Here is a 10,121-nt window from a genome sequence, read left to right as displayed (position 1 = left end):
TGCTTAATAAACAGAGCGCTGTGCAAAAGTGCTGAGGCAGGAGAAATGACTATTGATTAAATCTGGTGCTTCAAATCCCCACTGACGCCGTAAAATTTAATGGCTCACAAGCAGAGCACACAAACCACAAGGAAAACCATGGGAAGCCCAGATTCTGAGATTCTCTTAATTAAGGCAAGTTGAGAAAACACACATGGCATTTTTTTCAGCGAAATCTTTAAGAGATCAAAATGGTATCTTTATTTATACTCATCTAATGCAGCTCTCTATCTCCTTCTCTTGAAGAAAATTTACTGCTCACATAAGAAACAGCCCTGGAGAATGCAGGGCTGCTGTGGCATTTCTTTATGGCCAGCATAATTTGTGCTCTGAAAAGTTCAAGACAAATGCCCCCAAGATCCTCTGTCAGAGTCCCTGCCCTGTGCTGTCAGCTTGCCCAGCAGCAGTAATACAGGGCCAGCTGGAGCCGCTTCTGCCCATTATCATCCCCTCTGGTTACTCAAAGCTGCGACTTCATCTTACAGACCAAGGCTCTCGATTTCATGAAACAGACACCAACACCAGCTCTGCTTTACTAATGAGAGCACGAAGGAATGTACTAGAAGGATCACAGAGAGGTCCAAAACATCAGTGTTTAGCTCACAGACTCAGCCTCAGAACACAGGCATGAATCCAGAGAGCAAAGCCCGTTCCAGGAGTGATCTTACAACTCTGCTCCAGCCACCACCGCCTCTGGCCGACTCCACTTTCTATGCTGAGGAGAAGTCCCATCCATTTAGCACGCCTGGGTCACACCCCTGCCCCGGGTCTGCCTGCTTAAGCTAGGAGGGAACATCTATCTCCATGAACAGGAGAGAACATAGATATTAAGCAGCCACAAACTGAACTCTTCAACAATTCTCCATTGCCTGTACAGCATCAAGTTGAAGCTTCTTGTCCTGGCATAGAACTAAGACAGGAATGTGTCCTAGTTTTTTCTGATACAATCCCCAGTCTTTTATTTTCACACCAGAACAATTATTAATGACATTTCCATTGCTCTCAAAAGTGCCTGAGTTTGGAAGCAATGATACAGTCACCTACTTACTTCGTGAGATCGCTCCTGCCTACTTCTCCAAGTTCATTCATTATTCCCTGACTCATCTTTATTCTCTAGCATAACAAAGTTGCTATAATTTCTTACATACAAAGTGCTGTTTTACCCACAAGCCTTTGCTCATCTTTTCACTCTATCTGGAGTCTCCTTTACATTATATGAATCCCATCCTTTAATATCAAAGTCACTCTTACATTATATGTGTTACTGAACTAAGTGTCCCTTATCACCCATGATCTATTCATACACACGTCTATCTTCATTCTTACCATATTATATGCTAATTAGCTACTTTGTAAACTAACTGCTCCCTTGAACTGTGAGTTGCTTGTGAGGAGCTGTGACTTTCCTACCTTGGCTCTGTCAAGGCTTAGCACATCCCTCGACACATGGAAATTGGACTTCTCAGAAACAGCTGATGAATGAAGAAATCACCAGTTTTGACCACAGTAGGACAATAAGCATAAAGAAGAGGGGAAAGAAAAGATATAAAAGAGAGTGAAGCAAATTACTGAGCTGACCACTCGAGGCAAAGGCAATTAGTAAGCTAAATCAAAGGCCTTAAAGCCACTTAACAAATCAAGCTCAGAGCCCAAAGGGGTTTAATCTGATGCGTGGATGGAGTACAGTCTAAATGGCAGAGAACTACTGTTTCTAGTTGACTTGTTATGTTTTAGAACAAGACCTAGCAAGAATGCCAATACAGTAGCTAGGTCCAGACTGTCATGTGTTCAACAATGTCAGCCCCATCAGAGGCACTGACAGGCAATAAGAGACAGGCAGCCACATGCATGGGGAAGAAGAGAGGAACCAGAGGTCGGGAGGACTCACAGATGCCCTGCTTATTCCAGAAACAATGAGAGATTTTAAATGACAGAGTGAAAGCCAACAGCAGAACACAGCCTCTCCAGGATCTGGGACACCTGGGACACAGCTTAGTGAAGAGAAAAAAAAAGTAGAGCTCTAGGGATCAAGAAAGACCCAAGAGAAAACTAGAAACCATAGAGAGACAGGAAACATGGGAGACAATACACAGAAAATAATGAAGCAGTCTGCAGTGCTAACCATGCTTCCTGGGGAGACGTTCCTGTCTCCACAAACCCAATATAAGCCCAGAGAGGGTCGGCAGCCCCAGGAAGAAACAAGCCTGCATCACTACCCCCAAGAAAAGCCCATGGTTTCTTATTTCACATGAAGTTTTTCACATATGACACATTCTTTCCAAACTATTATTAAATTAACTTATCTCACAGAGATAAAAGTAGCCCTATCTGCTAAATGCCAAAAACTATAATATTCACTTTATGTGATAGGGTAGGTAGAATCCGACCAGACATACAAGACTGTTGAAATTGGCAGTTATAGAATAATTTTCAAGTAAATTGTCTTCAACTAAAATGAAAGAGAACTTGAGGGTTCTGATTCCTTTCATCCTATTTAAGTCAATGATGTTTGCAGTACATGATGACTACATTCATCATGGAAATTTGGTAGGTGAGCATCACACATCTCATTTCTCCTTACTTCCCTTTCCCTCTCCTTCCTCCTTCCTCCATCTCTTTGTCCCCTTCACATTCCCAAGAGATGTATCTCCCTGTATCCTATTATCTGTCTTATTTTGCTGTTTAAATTATTTATGCTGTGAGTTTCTCACATCAGAGAGGTCATGTGATATTCAAGGTTATGCCAATAATTTACTTCATTTAGCATTAATGTCTCAAAGTGCATCCATTTCCCTCCAGTGACTCAAACTTATTCTTTTTTATGGCAGAGTGGCACTCCATTGCATATGAATACCACTTTGTCTTTATCCATTCATCTGCCAATGGGCATGTAGACCACTTCCAAGATTCAGCTATTACGAGTTGTGCTGCTATAAACATGAGTGTGCATGTATCATTTTAATACGATGTCTTTAACTCTTTTGAGATGATACCTAGAAAAGGAACATGAAGGTCTAATGGAATTTCTACTTTTAGTTTTTGGAGGAATCTCCATACTGATTTCCATAGTAGTTGTACTAGTTCACACTCCCACCAACAATGTGGAAGAGTTCCTTTTCCCTGCATCCTTACCACCATTGGTTATTATTTGATTTCTTGATGAGAGCTGTGCTTTCTGGAGTAAGATGTACCATCAGTGTTGTTACAGTTTTTATTTTTCTAATTGCCAGAAATATTGTATATTTTTTCATGTATTTATTGTTTACTTATTCCAGTTGCCCACTTTTGATTGAGTATTTTATGTTGAGGGGTCTAAGTTTTTTTAGTTTTTTTTAATATGTTCTAGATATTAGTCCTCTGCCTAAGAAGAAGCTTGTGGAAACGTTTCTATTCTGTATGCTGTCTCTTCACTCTATTGGGTGTTTCCTTTACTGTAAAGAAGCTCTTTAATTTGAGAGAACACCATTTGTTGATTCCCAATGTTATTTCATGTGCAATTGGGGTTCTATACAGAAAGTCCTTACCTACACCTATATCTTCAAAAGTTTTACTTATGTTATCTTCCACCAGATCAAATTTTTCCATTTTAATGTGTAAGTCTTTGATGCATTTTTATTTTATTTTAGCATATTGTTAAAGATATGGGTCTAGATTCAATCTCTGGATACAGATAGCCAGTTTTCCCATCACCATTTGCTAAAGAGACTGTCTTTTCTCCAGCATTCAGTTGTGGCCCCTTTGCTAAAGAAGAGAGAGCTGAATGTGTCTGGGGTTCCTTCTGCTTCCATTATTCTGTTCCATTGATTGACATGTCTATTTTTGTGCCAGCACCATGCTGTTTTTGTCACTGCAGCTTTGTAGTATAACTTCAAATCTGGGATTATGATGCTTCCTGCTTTGCACTTGTTGCTTAAGACTGCTTTATCTATTCTGGGTTTCATCTTATTCCATATGAATTTAAGATTGATTTCACCAGTTCTGTGAGAAATGGTGTTGGCATTTTGATTGCAATTGCATTAAATCTATATGTCAGTTCTGCAAGTACAGCCATTTTGACTATATGGGTTCTGCCTATCCAGAAACAGGGAAGATTGTTCCAGTTCCTGATGTGCTCTTTGATCTCCCTTTTCAGAGTTCTATAGTTTTAATTATAGAAGTCTCTCACTTACATTGCTAGGTTAATTCCTAAGCATTTCATTTATTCTGACATTATTTTGAATAGTACTGTTTTCCTAAACACTTTCTCAGTGAGTTCATTATTGGTGTACAGGAATGCTATCAAGTTTTGTATGTTGATTTTGTACCCTGCTACATTACTGAGTGCTTTTGTTATTTCTAGGAATTTTTTGGTGGAATTTTTGGATACCCTATGTAGAGATCATATCATTTAAAAACAATGACAGTTTGAATTCTTCCTTTCTTATGTGTACCACTTTTATTTCTTTTTCTTTCCTGATTGCTCTGGCTAAAATTTCAAGCACTATACAGTACTTCACCTATTTATGAATAAGTTCCATTTAGGAAGAATTGTTCAAAAGTGAGACTCATTCATAAACTAATGAAGTGGGTCTTGTACAGTACACCTGTAAAAGTTCACAACTCAAATGTTCATAAATCAGAGGCTTACTATATTCAACAGGAGTGTTGATACTGCTCATCCTTAGCTTGTACCTGATTTTGAAGGAAACAAATTCATTTTCCCCTACTTACTATAACGTTATTGGTACATTTGTCATAAATGGCTTTTATCAGATTCAGATAAGATCTTTTTGTACCTATTTTTATCATGGGTGTTTATCACGGATGGATGTTGGATTTTGTCAAAGGATTTTCTGCACCTACTAAGATGATAATGGGACTTTGTTCTTGCTTCTATTTATGTGCTTATCATGTATTGTTTGGTGTATGTTGAAACATCCTTGGATTCTTAGATGAATCATACTTGATCAGGATGTATAATCTTTTCAATGATTTTTTGAATTTTGTTTGTCAGTGACTTCTTGAGGATTTCTCTTCTGTGTTTATTATAGATTGGTATATAGTTTTCTTTTTCAGTTGAGTTTTTCTGTGGTTTTGGAATCAAGATAACTGTAGCCTCTAGGATGAGTTTGCCAATACTTTTTGCCTTTCCCTGTCATTAAAATGTTTGAAGTATATTGGCATTAAATCTTCTCTGAAGTTCTTCCAGAAATCAGGAGTGAATCCATCAGATCCTGGGATTTTCTTAGCTGATATGTTTTCTATTATTGCCTCAGTGTGATTGCCTGCTAATGGATTGTTCAGAGTTTTTATACCTTCTTGATTCAGTTTTAGTAGTTCATGTGTACCTCAGAATCTATGTGTTTTTTTTTTTCTGTTTTCTCTAGCTTAACAGAGTACAGGTTTTGAAAGTAGTTACTAGTAATCTTCAAGATTTCAGCAGTATCACTTGTGGTTTCAAAACCTACAATTGTTGTAAGCACAAATACAGTGTAGGTTTTTCTGAAAATGGCGCCTCCCATGTGGCTTCTAGAGTTGGAGAAGAAATTTATAGCAACATCCTCTGTACTTGGGAGTCACGTGTATTTACTGGTCATCTGTACTTCTTCTGAGTAGTATCTATTCATTCCTGTTGCACATTGTTTTTTTGATTGGGTCTTTTTTTTGGAAGGTCTAGTTTTTCTTAGTTCTTCATGTATTCTAGACATTAGGCTTCTAACTGAGGAATAATTGGTAAGGAAATTTTCCCATTCTATAGGCTTTCTCTTATATGAGAAATGAAAAATATATACAATAGAAGATAGAGAAATAGGAAGACATTCAAATAATTCCCCAAATTCTCTATCCTTTGTTTCAAAAATATTTGAATATCTATGCTAATTTATTTAATTTATACTAGTTTCTCTTCATTAAAAAGAAAGTTTTGTGCTATTATTTGTTTGTTTCTTTTGTAAGACAGTCTTTTTGTCTATGACTTGTGCTCTGAGTAACACTTTGACCATTCTTTTAAGATTATGATAAAAGGTACATTAACCATTGTTATGCTCTAATTATTTTATTTTGAAATGTTTCTTTCATAGAACAGTACATTTTTATATTTTCTTTGTTAATATCTACAGATATTACATTAAAGTAAATCAAAAAGCAAGTCACAAACAAGGGACCAAGTTAGTTGCAGATCCCCTGAGAGGTGGTTTTTTTTCTTTTTGGTACAGAGGATCGAACTCAAGACCTTGCACTTGTCAGGCAGGCATGTGTGCTGTTGAACTATATCCCAAGTGCCGCCCCGCAGAAGTTTAAGCAGTGATGAGCTATGTTTGTGAGGGACACAATGATACCACCAGCTGTGAGGAGAAGCCAAGCTAGTCATTTGGTTTTCTGAAGGACCTGGGTCCAAAGGTGCTGACATTAAATCCAGCAGTCTGTGTGGTCCCCTTCACTGCCTACTTCCAGCACAGAGCTTAGTATTCTGTTTGCTTTCTCATTTGCCAATGTAATCAGGGACCAGTGTCACATCCTGGGATGTATGGGTTGTACAGAGCAAGGGAAACGAAGTATCTCACAAGCCCACAGACCATAAAGCTGGTCTTAGATAGCAGTGTCTTGGGAAGCAAAAAAAGACAAGAACACTAAGAGCTGCTGGAGTGAAGACAGCCCTAAGGCAGACACCACACCCTTGACCAACAATGTGCAACAGGTAAGACATGGAAGGATTTAGCATTCACACAATACAAAGTCAGCATGGAAATGATGTAGGGCCTGACTGTGGCTTACTATTACCCACCCATATTTGGTGGATTCCTATACCACCAGCCCTGAAAAGAAACCACTCACAAAAACACGTAGAGGAAATTTTTGGACTCATTTGTCTTTTTCTTCATTGTGCGGTGGGGGAATTTGGGCTTTTTTGTTTGTTTCTAATTTCTATCCTTTGCTCTTTGTTTTTCTTTTTTATTTACCTTCTTTTTCTTGTTTGTATTTTTCTGTTACTTTTACCTAATTCTACTAGCTTTCTTTTATTCTTTAATTGAACCTTTATTTCATTTTTGTCTCCTTCTCATCTTCCTTTTCTTGCTTTTTCAAATTTTACTTCTTTCATTTTCCTCTTCCCCACCCTTTCATTCCATTCTTATTATTGCTATTAAGCTTTATTAATTTTTAGTGAGTTATTTGACTCCATGCTATTACTGCTGAATTCTATTCTTATTGGTGGTATAGTTTTTACTTTTAATTAATATTATTGTATGCAAATATTTAGATTGTTTTTGTGTCCGAATTTTATTGTAGATCTCTTTTCTATTGTTAGGGATAGCATGGTTTTAACTATCATTGACTTGTGGCATGTCAATAACTGGTTTGTCTGTGGCAATTATTAATGCTGTCATCTTTTCTATTGTTAATGGTGAGATAGTTGTTTGTTTTCATTGGTTTTCACTGTATGCCAGTATCTGGCTTGTTTTTTATTCAATTTCTCCTCTTTGAGTCATGATGGAGATCAAGCCACTAGAAGATTGGACATTAACAAGACCCTCAAACATCACACTGAATAGGTTGAAAAGGGGTGTAAACACTAAAACACAGTGAAACCCAAAGACACAGCACAGGAAGACAGAATCTAAATAAAGAGATCTCCACAGTAGTGATAGCATTTCTCTATTTTATCTGATCTTTAATCCACAGCACAAAAACAATAGAAACATAGGAAAGCAAGAGACATAGCAATACCACTATTTCACTAAAAGCTGATCCTACAAACACTGAAGTAGACAAAGCTAAAGGTGAAGAACTCAGGGCTGGGAATTTAGCTCAGTGGCAAAGTGCCTGCCTGGCAAGCGCAAGGTCGTGAGTTCAATTCCTGGTACCGGAAGAAAAGAAAAAAAAAAAAAAAAAGGTGAAGAACTCAAGATTAAATGGCCAAAAAATGTGTGAAAAGAGAAAAGAATATATAAGCAAAAGCACAACATGTGGTCTTAGTTATTTTCTCATTATTGAGACAAAATACTCAGTCCCCAAAATTAAAGGAGGTAAGGTTTACTTAGCTCACAGTGTGTAGAGACTTCAGTCTGTAGCTAGCTGGCTGTAAGGCAGGGTGACTTGGCAGAGAGATGCCACAGAGGAGAAAACTGTTTATACCAGGAAGAAGATAGCAAAAGCAAGCAAGCAAGAGTTAATCACAACTTTTCTTACCCCTTATATCTTGTCTAGGCTACTTAGGGTAGGTAGTACTCACATCCTTAATCCTAGTATCTTTGAGCTTAGCATTGTACCATGAATCTCCAGTATCACACATTCTAGATACAACCACCTCTGTAAAAGCCTCACCTATGACTGCATGAGGCTTTGGGGGGATATTTAGGCACAAGCCATAACATTCATCCCCGGGCCACCCAAAGACTCATGCACCTCTTTTTGCAAAAGGCATTTATTCTATTTCTACAACTTGCCAAAGTCTTCACAGTTTTAGCATTGTTGAAAAGTCTAAAGTCTCCTCTGAGATTGAAGGCAAACTCTTAGCTGTAAGCCTCTGTACAAATGAAAAGAAAATTAAACATTTTCAACATTTTATAGCACAATTTCTATTTCAAAATGTATAAATAGGGTGGATATAAAAGAATGGGAACAAAGAAAGTCTAAACATCTACCAGGGCAAACATTAAGTCTCACAGTTTTATTTTTAGCATCACTGCCAACCTGTGACAAGATGTGAACTCTAAAGGCCATGGGTGGCCCTGCCTATGCAGTACTGCTGGTAGTTGTAGCTCTCATGGTTTTTCTCTGGTACCAGCTCTGCTTTCTCTTTGTAGTTTTCCTCGGATGACTCATATTTCTATCTTCTTTAAACTTCTACAGCTACTACTACATGTTTGCCTTTACACCTACAGCTTTACACACTTCCCTCTTGGGAGCACACTGTCTAACTTCCCAGTCTTTCTGAGATCTGAGTAGAAGTCTTTCTGACCCCACAACTCTTGTATTTTGCATATACCTCAAATCAACACCATGTAGATTGTGTCAAGGTCTGTCACCAGCTGGAGCAGTAGCCAGGTTTTTTTTTCTTGGCTATAGGGATTCAGTGCCTATGTACTAAATCTTGAAGAATAAATTTTAGGCTGCTTCCATTTTGGAACATGGTGCCCTGGGCTTTTAAAAAAATAAAGCAGTGTTCTACCTTTGCAACTTTAAGGCTGCAGATGCTGGAGTCCTGTTGGTTCTTGTGATGTCTTTGTTGTTGTTGTTGTTTTATTATTTGGCTGGGGGATATTTTTGCTAGTCTTTTTAGCGACAAATTTTTCCTCTGTTCCATCTTTGTAGGCTGAGTTTTTACTGGAGCTTTCTTTTTGGCCAAACTCAAAGTGTTTTAAATCATTGTACTGGGCTCTTCGCTATTGATTCTCACATAAATCTAGCTAAAAACCTCCAATAGTAGCCATGTCACTACCTCAACATTAGATTGCCTTAAAATTTTGTCTGCCAGATTAGTGTACCACCCTTAATCTCAGTCTTAGGCAAAGTCTCTGGACACAAGCAAAATGCAGGCAGACTTTTTGCTAATCCATAACTACACACATCATCTGGAGTCTAACAAACAATGCAGTCCTTTTACCCAGCAGAAATCCCTTAAGCCTGACCTTTACCAGCAGAATTTCTATCAGTATGCTGGTTTTCTGAGCTCTGACCAGAATCTCTCAACGACAACCTCAGGATTTTAGTTGTACTTTTTTAGCCAGCATCTCCAAATATTTTCTAACTCTTCCCCTTCCACAAGCCAGTTTCAAAAGCTCTTAAATCACATGGTAAGGTTTAGTCACAGTAATGACCCCACTCAATAGCAAACTCTGTCTTAGTTACCTTCTTCGTTGTTGAGACAAAATACCTGACACCCAAAGTTCATTTAGCTCACAGTTTGTACAGGTTTCAGTCTATAGTCTGCCATCTCCAAGGCAGGTGGCTTGGCAGAGTGGCATCACAGAGGAGAAAACAGTTTATGGTGAGCAGAAGACAGCAAAGGCAAGCAAGCAAGGAATGCTACAACTTGTTTAGCCCTTATATCTTAGAATTTAATTAAACAGATAAAAAAAGATTTTACCAATAAAATGTTCAAT

This window comes from Chinchilla lanigera, unplaced genomic scaffold (assembly GCF_000276665.1).
Source record: "Chinchilla lanigera isolate Chin_1 unplaced genomic scaffold, ChiLan1.0 scaffold00034, whole genome shotgun sequence".
NCBI classification, from domain to species: domain Eukaryota; kingdom Metazoa; phylum Chordata; class Mammalia; order Rodentia; family Chinchillidae; genus Chinchilla; species Chinchilla lanigera.
This window is presented reverse-complemented; position numbering follows the sequence as displayed.